Source organism: Lissotriton vulgaris, chromosome 7 (assembly GCF_964263255.1).
Source record: "Lissotriton vulgaris chromosome 7, aLisVul1.2, whole genome shotgun sequence".
Lineage (NCBI taxonomy): Eukaryota > Metazoa > Chordata > Amphibia > Caudata > Salamandridae > Lissotriton > Lissotriton vulgaris.
The window spans coordinates 1,244,081,703-1,244,096,364 of NC_141695.1; the positions used below are offsets into that span (position 1 = coordinate 1,244,081,703).

The following is a 14,662-nucleotide window of genomic DNA, read 5'->3' on the forward strand; positions in this document are numbered from 1 at the left end:
TAGTTGCAAAGAAAAGGAATGGCAATATAAGGTTATCCATGGATCTTCGTGAACTGAGTTGCCAAGTAGTGGTAGAGAATCAACCACAAAATGACAACTATTCTGGGTGAGCCAAAAGTCTTTACCAAACTCTGCTTCCCAGCTATGTATAAGCAGATCAGTTTTCACTAAGTCTTAAGGAACCCCATTGCATTAATAAAATCTTATGGTGCATTTGGGTACTGCTACATGCCTTTTAGTCTAAATTCTGCCTGAATATTCCAAAAAGCAAACTGTTTGAATGAATGGAAGGTGGGCATGCACTCCAAGAGGACAATTGGATTTCTTCTGTCACTGAGGAGGAATATGTGATCTGGCAAGGTGAGATGCTTCTGAGAATTCAGAGTACCAGATGCACACTCAGAGAGGAGAGGTTCAAATTCGTGAAGCAGAGCGTGGCAATCTTGGGACATATTTTCAATCTTCAAGGCATAGCTTCCAAACCATTTTTGGTGTCCGCTACAAAAGAAGCTCCAAAACCAAGCAACAAGGAAGATTTATTCAAATTTTATGCAAGATGTATTAAGAACCATGCATAGTTGCTGGAGTCAATGAGGAACATGATCATGGAGCATGCGGACTTTGAATGGCTAAAAGAATGTGAAAGGAATAAGCAAGAACTGAGAAAATAACTACAAAAGGGGCCCTCAAAATATTTTAGTGAAACATTAAAGTCTTCAGTAACGTTTAATGCAAGCCAAACTGGACATGGTTATTCTAAAAGCCTAGCTGGCCAGGGCAAAAACCAAATCCCCAAATAAAGGGGTCCAGAGATGAGATATTCTGTAATTGAACCTGTGCTCCTAGGATTGGTGTGGGCTGTGGCAAAAATAAAGAGTTTAATGTGAGGTAGACCCTTCCTCATTCACACAGACCACAAACTATTGGTGATCATGTTGGAAAAAGGGGGACTTGAGAAAGTGTCACACTGCATAGCAAAATTGGTGCATAAACTACACATGTATGTCTTTGTTAAGCCCAGATTTGGGAGCCACATTGCAAACAAGGGCTACTCTGTCGCACACATGGGGCGGGTTGGTTTTCCTTTGATGCCCAGGGTCAGACCTACTATGGCTATGCAAACGGGGCCAAACACAACCCCTTCAACACTTGGCTCTCAGTGATATCGATGGCAAGTAGTCACAGGCTGCTTAAAGTAGTTGCGTGGGGGTGCAGTAATTGATCGTTTAATTCAGTGCTGGTCTTTCTTTTTTTTTTTTTTTTAAACAATACGGTAATACACTAAAATCTAAAATACTACATACTATGATATGCAAGTAAGAATATCTACTGGTGCTGGTCATGGCCCCCACCTTCCAATAAAGTGGTATAAGATAAGGTAGGTCAGGTTTCAAGCACAGCTGCTGTGCTACCAAGCGGTTTCAGTCTTAGTCCCAAAAAGTAAATCTCACCAACTACCCTTCATTACCATCCTATACGAAACTGCTATGTTCGGGATACATCAACAACAGATCCTTGCAGCTAACAGACTGAATCAAATTTCTGAAGTCAGCCCTCTCTGCTCCTCCTCCTTGACTCTCTAGGTCTCCTCCCCCCAGCTCCAGGAATGTCAGCAATACACTTCCACTGTCTGGGAAAATAATTACACCTCCATCTAGTGCACATTAACATGGAAGAGGCTTTCAAAGTGGAGCCCATAGGCCTCAATTACTCTAATTTATGCATACTTACAATGTTAACACAATGCAGGCCACGTACTCACATACCTACTTGCAAACATGCACTGGGATGCTGAAACGCTAGGACCTGGGGTAGGGTGTACCCCAACTCAGAATTTTACATCAGTGGGCCATCAGGCCTCCACTTCTGTGACAGATACAAAAGGCCTGGTAACACTTACTAATTCACATATCTCAGTAAGCTGCCACCACCACTCTACATACTAAACCTATGACAGGGACGACTGTTCACTTCTAAACAAATGAGGGCACGCTTGATGCGTCACTCCATATCCGGGCCCTCCTGGCAATGGACAGTCGTTCAACTACATACAAAGTTAGCATTAGGCTGGGGCTCAAATATAACAGGCATTGGCATAGCCAATAGGTCTCGCCTTTGTGACCTTATAATGAAGCGAAACATGGAAACAGAGGAAGACGTTTCCACGCTTCGTTTCATTACACGGACTGAGAGCATTATAAAACCGATCAGAAGACAGTAGAGCTGTTTCCCTTGAGTCCCAGAACTCTCCAGAATTGGATTTATTCAGAGGCCCAGAGGATTTGCCGGGCAGATTTTCCAGTACATTTTCTCATACAAGTGCCCTCGCTCCCGCCTTGTTTTGGAGCCTACGCGCCAACACCCATCCCTCCAACGTTTGTGGAGTGTTTTTCCAATGGGACCCACCCCTTTCCCCTTGACCCTGTCCTGATGAAGACCCCGCTGTAAGGTATATACTAACCTACCAACCAGGGGTCAAAATGTTGACATCTTATTTTTAGCCAGTTTGATCAACAGCGATCCATCACCATGTCAATGTCAAAAAATCATGGCTATTTAATGTTTTGGTATATTGCAAATTTGTTGGGTTTTAGATATAAGCCCATGTATTTTGTAAATAATATATGTGTATGATTTACACTTCCTAATGACCTTTCTATCCTCACTTTAAACACGTCACCCGCGTCTCTCCTCTCAGGGCACTTTTGAAAACAATTGAATTCTACTATTAACGTATATACGCCCAGTGTGATTAAATAACACTGTGTTAATCAAAAATATGTGTTTTTGAATTATTGCTTTTGATTGATATACTTTGTGTGTTTACTTATTGTTTACTGGGACCATTGTTCCCATGTACTGCCATATACCCAGGTCCCAGTGACGCATTTTGTGTTTACCCTTTTAGGTAACTAACTCTTCAAAACATGCATGGCATGTTATGTAGCTTATAGGGCGCACAGCTGCCCAGCAAAGTGATGTCCCGGCGCTAATAACAGTCAGATGGCGAAAACCACCGGAAAAGGCACAGGAGCCTACAGTGAAGGGAAAAAGATGTGTCTTAGTTGCCTTATGGAATGCCAAGTATTTGTTTAGGCTGCGGATTGACAGTGGGAAAGAGTTCCAAAGTTTGGCTGCCAGTGTGCGGAAGGCACGCCCCCCCAGCTAGAGCTCTCCTTACCCTAGGAACCACTGCCAAATGTTGGCCCATAGAACGATGTTGGCGGGGGGGGAATGTAGGGCGAGAGCAAGGTGGCCAGAGAAAAGGAATTCAGGGTCTTAAAAGTGATGCAAAGGGACTTCAATTCCACACGTCTGGCCACAGGCAACCAATGTAGTCAGCAAATGGCAGCAGAGGTAAAGCAAGTCCTCTGGAGGCCGAGGAGAGTTCTGACCGAAAGCATTCTGAACCCCATTTAATCTTAAGATCTGACTTGTTGGTCCCCAAGTAGAGCGAGTTGGCGTACTCCAATCTCGACAGGATGGCAGCCTGGATGATGACCTGCCGAGTGGACGGGTCAAAGTAACCCAACAATGGTTAAGCCCCCGCAGAATACCCATACAGGTCCCCGCCACTTTCTTGGTTTGGGCCTGAAAGCTGAGCGCGGAGTACACCCAAACACCCAGATTCTTTACCATCTGTTTTGGGGTGGGGATACAGCCAAAGGTTGTGGGCCACCAATGCTCACTCCACAGCTCACCATCCCGCCAAACCAACAGGATTTCAGTCTTGCTAGCGTTAAGCTGCAGACAGTTGGCAGACATCCACTCAGAGATGGCCATAAGATTGCTCCGGAACATGGAGGCATCCTGTGCGGAGTTGCCAGACAGTGCCAATACCGAGTATCGGCGGCATACGATACCAGTGTCAGGTCTCTGATCCTAGCCACCACTGCCAGAGGTTGAACGTACAGATTGAACAGTATAGGGCTCAATGCGGAGACCTGTGGCACCCCTTTTTGAATGGTATGGATCCGAAAGCAAAAAGGGAGAGCTGACCCCTGAAAGGTCCTCGCAGAGAGGAAGGAGGTGAACCAGTCTAGGGCTAAACCCGAAATCCCTGCCTCCTCCAGCTGTTGTAGCATAATCTGGTGGGAGACCGTATCAAACGCGGCACTGAAGTCTAATAAGATCAGTGCCGACTTCCAGCCAGCTAACATGGCGGACGCGACTTGCTAGCACCCTGTCCGACGACCCCTAATTCTCCTGACATTTCTCCTCCAGAGGTGCCCAGCACGCTCACATCAAGTGGGGCCGGTGAGGGGACGTGGCGGGGAGACTGAAGCTTGGTGGCTGCTGTTCGGGAGGTGCCGGAGAGCGGGCTGCGGCCCGGCTGAGTAGCGCAGCCCTGGAGTGAAGGCACGAAAAGTGCCCCGGGAGCCAACCGTCGCTGCTGGAGTCCGAGGCGGCACCATGACACGTGGGGGGCACCGAGGACCCCATCCAGTGTTGCACAGGCATTGCATGGCACCCTGACGAGGCGATCAGAGTGGTGCATCACGGAGGACCAGCGGACATCACGGTCCCCCGCTACCTGAGGCCATCGGGCGCTGAGAGGAGGAAAGAGGCCCAGGGCAGGAAGCGAACACACTGTGACAGCGGGGCGCAGATGGAGGCGCCCCGCTCTACAATCCGAGTCGACCGCCGCGGGCGCCGCTGAGTGAGCGGTGGGCCCCCTAGAGAGCTGCACTGCAAGGACCGGGCAGGGGAAATGCGCCTGTGTCCCAGAGGCGGAGGCTGCTGCTGAGCCCCGAGGTGTGGGTGCTGAGGGACTGGCCCGCGCTGTTCGGAAGCGGAGGCCTGATCGCCGTCGCGAGCCCGCCGCTGGACTCCGAGGTGAGGTGTGAGGCCCTGGGCGGGAGGAAGACCCGAGACGGCAGCAAGGCACCGGGAAGGGAGTCCCACAACGCTGAGGGAGAAGGCTGCCACCTGCCTGCCGGAGGGGTGCTGAGGCCTGGACATGCACTGGGGCCCTAAACTGGGAGGGGAGTTTGGTGCCCCTTGGAGCGAAGTCTAATCCTGCAGCCTGGGGACCCACTGCAAGCCTGCTCAGCGAGGGCCATAGTCCGGGCCTGGAGTCTACTTGGTGAGGTGCTACGGCCCCGTAGGGACCACGTAGGGGCAGGCCCACGAAGCTAGCATCGACTTGGGGCCCTGCGAGGGCTGGCGCATTCGGCAATCAAGGCGGCGAGGACCAAGGTGTAGTGCCCGGCTGATGATCTGGGGTGGTTACTGTGAACGTTCCCCAAAGAGCAGGCTCATACGCTATGAGACCAGGACATGAGGAGTGGAGAAGGTGGTTGGGCCTGCAGCTACTGAGTCGGAAGGAAGCCGCGCTGCACCTGGAGTGCTGGTAGAGGTACAGGCTTCCAGACCAGGGGGAAGCGAGAAATCGTTGAACCTGGAGGGCCCAGAGGTGCTGGGGGAATGCTAGCTGGCAGAGCCTGGGAAGCCGGAGGCTGGTGTATTGCGAACTGGGTGCCATTTTGGGCAAGATCATCGTTGGAGTGGTGTGCCCCCAGCGCAAGAGTTGCTTCAACTATAGAGGGAATTCTGTACAATCTGTGGTGTCATAGGTGAGCTGTGCCCAACACTCCTGCGCACACACAGTGATTGTTGGCCAAATGGGGCCGAGCCGAGACTGCCAGGAAGGTATGAACAGTGGTGTGGCGCCCAGGGCGCACGATGACGGCGGGATAGCCCCAGAGCTGCAGAGGACCTCTATCTGGTATTAGGAAGAGGCCTGAACGCTGGTGGCCTGTGGTTGATTGTGTCTGTCCGAACTAACAGCCCGTCTGCGGATGCCAATGGCGCAGCAGATAGTGATGGGCTGGCTGCGGGACAAATCACAGCATGGACAGCAGAGGGCTGGCAGTCTTGACCCACCGCAGGGGCATCAGTGTGGAAGCATGGAACCCCAGGCGGTAGTCCTTGCAGCCAAAACGGACACTGTGCTTGCAGCGGTGGAGCGGAGCGGCACCACCCTGGGGCAAACTAAGAAGTCCCCAGAGACAAGAATCGACAAAGTCACGTCGGATTTTACACTGCTCCATACCGATCGTAAATTAGCGGAGTCTGTTGCCTTGCAAAACGAGACGCTACAGGAGATCCAGCCTGTGGTCCAAAACCACACTATTGCGCTCCAAGATCTGATCGACCGAGTCCATGCGCTTGAGGACCGCATTGAGGACGCAGAGGGGCGCTCCCGGCGCAACAATGTCTGTGTGGTGGGCCTTCCGGAGGGAGAGGTGGGCAGACACCCAGAGGCATATGTCTAGAGCTGGTTGCGCGGCCTCCTGCCCCAGGGGTCGGTGTCGCAACAGTTTGTGGTGGAGAGGGCGCACAGGGTACCGGTGCAGAAGCCCAGGCCGGGAGCTCGACCTCGCCCATTCCTTTTCAAACTTCTTAACTATAGGGACAGAGACATGGTGCTTCGTGAAACGAGGAAGCTGGGTGACCTGACTGTGGGAAATGGTCGGGTGATATTTTTTCCGGACTACACAGCAACAGTACAAAGATGGAGGAGTACCTATATGGCAGTGAAGCGTCAACTTAGGGAGTTGGAGTTGCCTTACTCCCTGCTGTTTCCATCCCACCTCAGAGTGGTCTCGAAGGAGGGTACCCGCTTCTTTAATGCCCCGTCGGAAGTCTGGGACTGGCTGGAGGAGTCAGGGCAGTGGACAGGACAAAGGCCCCCAGGCTCGGAGGATGGCAGCCGGCCGGAAAGGAGATAGAGACGGCGCAGACAGAGGGGGGCATATCGAGACATACGTCCGGGCCCAGTGGCGCCCAGCCCGGAGAAGATCAGGATGGACCGCCAGGAAGCCCTTGAGGCGGTGTCGACTCTTAGGACAGCGACCAACAATGGCCGCATGGAGACACATGCGCGAAGTGACCCAGGAACTAGTGGCTCGCCATCCCCATCCACTGTGTTCTCTGAAGACTCGAACTTGCCTGTGATGACGCCCCAGACGGAGGACCAGCTCATGTGATTGAGTGGTGCTGTGTTGCATGCTATGTAACTCACAAGCATGTATATGTCATGTACTGTTCTTTCTCTCATATGTCCATACGCATGTTGGTGAAATGTGCTGTGCGCCGGGGGCGTCTCTGCCACTTGACGCGGTGCACGCGGGCGACCGAGAGTTAGCTTGATGCGGGGGAGGGGGGGGGGGGCGGGGGCTGCACGGATAGCGTAACCGCGGGCTCCCACCACTGCGTCCCCCATCGGACCTGCGAGTTTGACTAGCAGATGACTACTTGCACACCTCTTGCGAGCACAGGAGGTTTGAGATAGAGGAATAGTGCAGATTGGCTGCTGACAACACACGCACCCCACTAGCCATTGCACTGGACTACTGCAAGGCATATTGGGAAACCCCGACGCCACTGCTCCATAAGTTATATAAGGAAGCAGTGGAGGACATCTCACTGCCCCCTTCCATGCTGGAGGCGTTCCTGGTCTCCCTGCCCAAACCGGACAGGGACCCCACGGCTTTGGGCTCATACAGACCCCTGGCGATGCTTAACGTGGACTACAAAATCTTCGCTAAGATGCTGGCGGAATTGTTGGCGCCGGTGGTCCCCCAGTTAATCCATACTGACCAGAACGGGTTTGTCCCTGCGAGATCAACTTCATTGAACCTCAGGAGATACTTCAGGATAGCAGCTGAAGCCACACGGGAGTGGCCTAGGGCGTGGTGCCTGATCCTGGAGAAGGCGTTTGATTGCCTAAAATGGGGCTATTTGTCTGCGGTGCTGGTACGCTACGGATTAGACAAGGGGTTCCTTCATATAGTCGGCACATAGTCCAGGTACAGCGGGGCCCGTATATCTCGGTGGCGGTGGGCCGAGGCACCCGGCAGGGGTGCCCTATGTCCCCGCTGCTGTTCGCGCTGGCAATTGAGCCCTTGGCCGCGGCTATACGGACGACTCTCGGCGACGGCATTCCGATGGGGGACGCAGTTCATCAGGTATCACTATACGCCGATGATCTGCTGGTGTTCGTGAGGGATGTGGGGCGCATACCCCAGCAGCTGGACCAGCTGCTGCACACATTCGCTACCATCTCGGGCTCCGAGTGAATGCGGTAAATCCTGCCTTTACGCCTTCAGTGCAGGGACGGAGGATCCGGGATACTGCCTTGGGGGCACACAAGTCCAGTGGAAGGAGAATACCTTCAGGTACCTGGGGATACAGATATACCGCAACCCGGCTGACCTGTTCGATGGGAACCTTGGGAAGGCGGTTGCAGCACTTAGGTCGCAGATACGCTTCTGGTCCACACTCCCGCTGACGACCATGGGGAAAGTGGCGCTTCCTAAAATGGTTATGCTTCCCCGCCTCCTGTACTACTTCGTCAACTTGCCGCTATTAATCCTGGCGTCCTTTTTCACAATGCTCAGTAAGATGCTGTAGGACTTCATCTAGGGCACCTCACGGCATAGGCTGGCGCTAGCGTAGCTATACCTGCCGACGGACCGGAGGGGCCTGGCTGCACCTTGTTTTGTGCACTACTATCTAGCCGCGCAGCTACAATGGGTTGCTTGTTGGCTGGGGGATAGAGGCAGAGATGATACAGCTACAGCAATGTCACCTTACTCACTAGAGCGTATAATCAAACTTCAATCCGTTGGCCGCGATAAGAGTGCCCAACACCGCTCCTCCGGGCAGTGGCATACAAGTGCCATTGGTGGGCTTTGTACCTTACCCGTAAGTACGGCTCCCTAGGCGCCGGCTATGCCCCTGGAGGGCTCGCTTAGCGGTGGAGGGGTGCTCACGACCTCCATGCTCACGGAGCGGCAGGAGGCCGACATCCATACACTTGGGGACCTGTACAGAGAAGGGGAGCTCATAGCATATGAGACGCTGGTAAAGGAGGAGGGGCTTCCCCTTGGGGGGTTCTTAACGCCTTAACCGCAGCGGTTTTTCCCCCGTGTTGCGGGCGTTCTAAAGAGAGGGCGGGCTCCGTCGGCTGTTGGCCGACGTCAGCACCCGCGAGGTAGTGCTGAAGGGGTTAATACACCGCTCATTGATAGCGTAGCTGACTGCCAGATGGGGAGATGTAACTACGGAGCCCAGGCAGCATTTAACCATGCAGTATCTCAATGTTATGAGGAGGGGCAAACATCTGGTTCGTTGGTTTGCTGCATCCTTAAGGGAGCATGTGGCGCTTAGTTTGGGTCCCCTCAGAGGCAAGTGGGAGCTGGACTTGGGGCGGCTGCTAGCTGATAGGAGTGTGAAAGGGTACTCAGAAATCCGGTGCGCATACCCAGAAACATGCGCTTCCACCAAATTCAGCTTTTTATTGCCCACAGGGCTTACCTAACGCCTGAGCTGATTAATAAGTATTTCTGTCCCGAAGATGTGCTCTGTCCCAGGTGTGGAGAGTTGGGGGCGGGATTCCTGCATATACTGTGGAGTTAGTCTTGGGTTGGGCACTTACTGGCACGCAATTAGTGAGTCGCTGCAGAGTTGCACAGGTCGCACCATACCCTTTGACTGGCCCGAATACATCCTTCATCACTTCAAAAGATCCCCCAAAAATAAGGTGTCATCCCGTTTTCTGGACCTGGGACTAGTGGTAGCAAAGCATCTCCTTACAAGGAGGTGGAAGGCGCATGATCCACCATGCGCACAAGCATGGCACTCCACTTCAGGTGTGGGCCAGAGCGAAGTAGACTGCTATTCGCAGGGAGGAAACACTGGGGCTCCGAAAGGAACCTATAGCGGTACACTGGGAGCGGATGCTTGGTGCATTACAGCGAGCGGATAGGGGTGGGGGCACGGTAGGCGCAGGGAGTGCATAAGCGGGTGGGTGCATGCCACAGACTGTTCTCCTGCTGGGATAATCTAGCATGTTTTACTCACGCTTAACCAGGGCCTAATGTCAACCCTGCTTCAGTTAATGTTTCTTGTTCCGTACATATGATATCTGTTTGCATGCCCAAGATGGAGGGTCAGCCTTGAACAGCAAGGACTATTGTGAGGTCAACACATCGACCCTCATGGACACCTTCAGTGTCTGAAACAAGGCTGGCGCAGTGTAGTCCAGTTGACTTTGGGCGGGCATCTTTGTTCTATTCACTGCAAAGTTCAAACACTTGCGACACAATATGACCATGTGCTAATGCAATGTTGAATGACTTGCCTATGAACGTGAGCGTTTATAAATGATGCCTGTACTGTAATGCGTACCTTTAAAACAATAAAACTGAATTTTTTTTTTTTTTTAAATAAGATCAGTGCCGACGTACGACTCATCCAGTGCGGCCCTCAGATGTTCAGTCACTGCTAGGAAGGCCGATTCCATGCTGTGCTCAGGGCGGAAACAGTTCTGAAAGATGTCCAAGATGTTATCTTCCCGGTAGCTTGTCAGAATGGAGTTGACATGGGACTCAGCAATCTTAGATATCCATGGCAGGAGAGATATGGGACGGAAATGCTCCAATTAGGTACTGTCCAGGGAAGGCTTAACAGTGGAGTCACTCTCGCTTGCTTCCATGTCCTGGGGACAACTGCCCTGGACAGGGACAAATTATTCACCTGACACACAGGATACAGAGCATGGGTAGGGAGTTCATAAATTGCTCCAGTTTAAGGGGGTCAGCAGAGAACCTGTTTTCACCTTGCTGCATAGCACACGCAGCTCGTCCTGAGAGATTGATGGAAAGGACGCAAGAGCGTAGGTGGTACAGGGACTGAATGCTGAGCCCAAAGATGGGGCAGCTGGCAAGAAGGTGTTGTAGATTTTCTCCACCTTTTCCATGAAGAAGGTGGCAAGAGCCTCAAATTGCTCATCTGATGTTATGCGGGGTGCTGGGGGTAAACCTGCTTGTTTAAGATCCTTGAGTATACCAAAGATACATTTAGCAGGGTTTTTACTGCCCTTTATCTCAGCTGCGTAATAGGCTGCCCGCTCTGACTGGATGGCCCTGTGGTAGTCCATAATCGCTGCCTGATAGTGCCCCTTCGAGATCAAATCATAGTCGAGTCTCCACACCCGTTCCAACCTTTTGCAGGATTTACGCATGCTGGCAAGCTTGTCACTGTACAATGGACTAGACTTGATGTTACGGCACATGGACCACCTACCTGGAATAAGCAAGTCTAGTGGCTGACTGATCCAATGTGATCCCAATGTTTGTGAAAAGTGTAATGAGGATGTCCCAGTTGATTATTTGATGGATGAGCGGAGTTCCGAGCATGCAACGAACCACAGGTAAAGGATATAAGTGATTCAGTAGGAGTAGGGTATGCCAGAGTGTTGAATTTAATAGTGAATAGTTGAAAAAGAGTGTCTAGAAGGTAATCTGCATACATATTGAACACTTGACTCACTGTAGAAGATGATGTTATTATCAGGAATGTTTTAGTAGCTCCAATTAAACTGAAATCCCATATTACTGCCCTAGCGCATGGTCTACTGGAAATAACTGGTACCAAAAAGAGACTTACAATGTATTATTTGTGGCCTGCTTTGGTATGCAGAGAATTAGACAAAATATACCAGGTGATGACAAGTAACTCACACCCGCAACCACGCCTTAAGGACCATTGCAGAGAGTGGATACAGATCTTATTGGAGCTATGAAAAAATTACCTACTTCCCAGCGCTGTGCTATGGTCATAATACTAGACTACCATAGCAAACTGATTGAGCTGAAGTTTCTAGAACACCAGAAGTCTTCAAAGAAATGTTCTTGAGAGAAGGCTTCCCCAAATTGTGAGTGACAATGGGACTCAATTTGTATCAGCCAAAGTTACCACCTTTTTGTTGTGAATGGTTTTTCCCATAGCAAGGCATCCCTGTATCACCCACATGGCCAAAGGCAAGTTGAATGTGGCAACTGATTGAGAACGGCCAGTGGTGGAACGGCTCCTGTTCTGAAATTACATCACTCCAAGCCATCGGGAAAAAAAACATAAGCTTGAGTGTAGAGATGGAAGGAGTGCATGTGATACTACTCTGGTTCAGTTGGCAAAGAATGTCTTTCTATTGCGAGTGACAATGCATGCTGCAACTCACTTTGATGCAGGTTCTGTGGAGGTTATGAGCAATACGAATGTGGGCCTGTCAGTTAGTCAATGCTGCAGGTTGGTTGGTTGCAATTCTTGCAATGTAGAGTTTCCTACCAATTCAGAGACTGCCCCATATGCATTAATGTTTCCAAAGAAGAGAAAAGATACAATATACTGGAACTGTATATATGGACCAATGTGGTGCGCATGCGCCTTATGATGGTTCATCTCCAACCTTCCATGTGCATGTATTGCCTCAAGCGCAGTCTTTAGAGTGTTGGCAGCAACATTTTGGGATCAGACACCTTGGTTTAAAGGCTATATGTTTTGGGGTTGTACATTTGTGAGGAATATAGCGTTGCACCAGCTATATTGTGCCAGGCGTTCTTATGGTTACTGTATTTTGGTTTTGAGTCTCTTTGCCAATCCAGGGTCAACCAACTGCCATTTCTCCTCAGCACTCTAACATGAAAATGCTTTCCCTTGCAGTGCTACATTAAAAGCCTGCTACGTCTCGAGTTCCAATATGCAGCAACTGTTATCCCTTCCTCATCAATGCATCAAAACCATTCACCCTTTCTCTCACCGCCGTACACAAGGAGGGTGTGCCTATTCCTCCCAGTGCTTAATTTGTGCCGTGGTTTCCGGTGCTTAGCACCGGCCCTTATTTTACAGGGCTGGTGCTTTAGTTTTCTTTTATGCAGGCTACGGCAGTGCTGATAATTTCTCAGAGAATAATGCCGCACCAGTGGTGTGCAGAGGTGACTACAAGTGTGTGCATCTCGCTGCCTGGGACAGCCTCTTGGGCACTCTGTTCCTGGGTGCAGAGCTGGACAGGACCACTGGACTTCAGTGTGAATCTGTCAGTGGGTATCTCTTTCTGCCTCCTCTAGTACCGGGCCTTGTTGGTCATCAAACATAGCATTTTTCTCCAATGCTTATTTTTGGTGACCAGGCGAAGGACTGGTTAAGTGAACAATTGTTTTTCTCCAAACAGGAGGGCCCCTTGAAAAAAGTTCTGCACAATAAAAGGGTAGTGTGTGTTTTGTCAGCCAGCGCAAACTTTTTATTATTCTATTTTTAAAGTGTTGCCAGTAGATATACGTCTATTCACAGGTAACATTGTTTTGGTAAACGCATTAGAGCAAAACATTTTTTTCCTTGAGACTTTTCGTACTTTGCAAGGAAGTGTCTAGTGGTAGATAAATCAAATGTCCACCCCGCATTCGGCAGCGCTGGGATCGGGATTCTGTGATAAAACTGTGAGGCCGGTACTTTTTATTTTATTTTACAAATTTTGTACTGATCTCGTCATTACCACAACTGGCTTGCCATTGACATGCACCCATCTCACCACTGTTGCTTTGGATTTCTCCATTATATCCTCACAATGCTCCACCCTCACTACTGTCCCTAGTTTTCCACATTCACTAAAATGCCCCTCTCTCAACACTTTATGATGGCCATGACCACTCTCTCTGTTTAGCCTTGGGACTCTTGAATGCAAAAGTCTTCCTATGAATGGGGGCATCTGCCACCAAAGACTATAGTAGGGTTGTATCAAGATTAATGCAAAAGGGACCCACGTGAACAGGAGGTAGAGAAAAATGGGTCGATGAAGGCAGAAAAAGAACACTAGGAAGCTCAATGTTAGTGTCTTATTCACACACCTCCTGGGTTTGGGCAATTTCTAGGTCAATCAATCAATCAGGAGTTTGTTAAAGCGCAACTACTCACCCGTAAGGGTCTCAAGGCGCTAGGGGTGGGGGGGTGCAGGTTCCATTCCATCAAGGAGGGGGTCTGTCGAAGAGCCAGGTTTTGAGGTTTCTTGCAAAGATGGGGAGCGATCTTGTCTGTCTGAGGTGGAGCGGAAGGGCGTTCCATGCTTTGGCCGTGAGGAAGGAGAAGGAGCGGCCTCCCGATCTGGTCTTTCTGGTGCGGGGGACCATGGCGTAGGAGAGCTGGGCTGATCGTAGGGTCCATTGGGGTGCGTGGAATTTGAGCCGGCTGTTCAGGTGTGCTGGTCCGGTGCCGTGGAGGGCCTTGTGTGCGTGGGTGAGCATCTTAAAGGTGATTCTCGCCTCGACGGGGAGCCAGTGGAGTGTGCGCAGGTGCTGGGAGATGTGGCAGTGTTTTGGCAGGTTGAGGACCAGTCTTGTGGGGGCGTTCTGGATGTTCTGTAGCTTGCGGATGAGGTTTTTGTTTATTCCGGCGTAGAGTGCGTTGCCGTAGTCGAGTCTGCTGGTGACCAGGGCATGAGTGACTGTCTTTCGGTGTTCGAGGGGGATCCATTTGAAGGTCTTATGAAGGAGGCGGAGGTTGTGGAAGCAGGAAGATGAGACAGAGTTGATCTGGCGGTCCATTTTGAGCTCGGAGTCCAGGATGATTCCCAGGTTGCGTGCGTGGTCTGTGGGGGTTGGCGGGTTTCCGAGGGCGGTGGACCACCAGGTGTCGCTCCAGGCATCGGGGTTTGGGCCCATGATGAGTACTTCTGTTTTGTTGGGGTTTAGTTGTAGGCAGCTGTTTTTCATCCATTTGGCGATGGCTTCCATGCCTTCTCGAAAGTTGCGTCTGGCGGTGTTGTGCTTGTTGGATAGGGAGAGTATGAGCTGGGTGTCGTCTGCGTATGACACGATGTTGA

The 14,662-nt window shown here is 51.0% G+C and overlaps 1 protein-coding gene across 1 annotated transcript in view; it reads right to left on the bottom strand.

Annotated features, from left to right (window-relative positions):
- The window catches only part of NOP16 (NOP16 nucleolar protein), a 39,827-nt gene that overhangs the window by 22,618 nt on the left and 2,547 nt on the right, over positions 1 to 14,662 (bottom strand). The window lies entirely within an intron of this gene.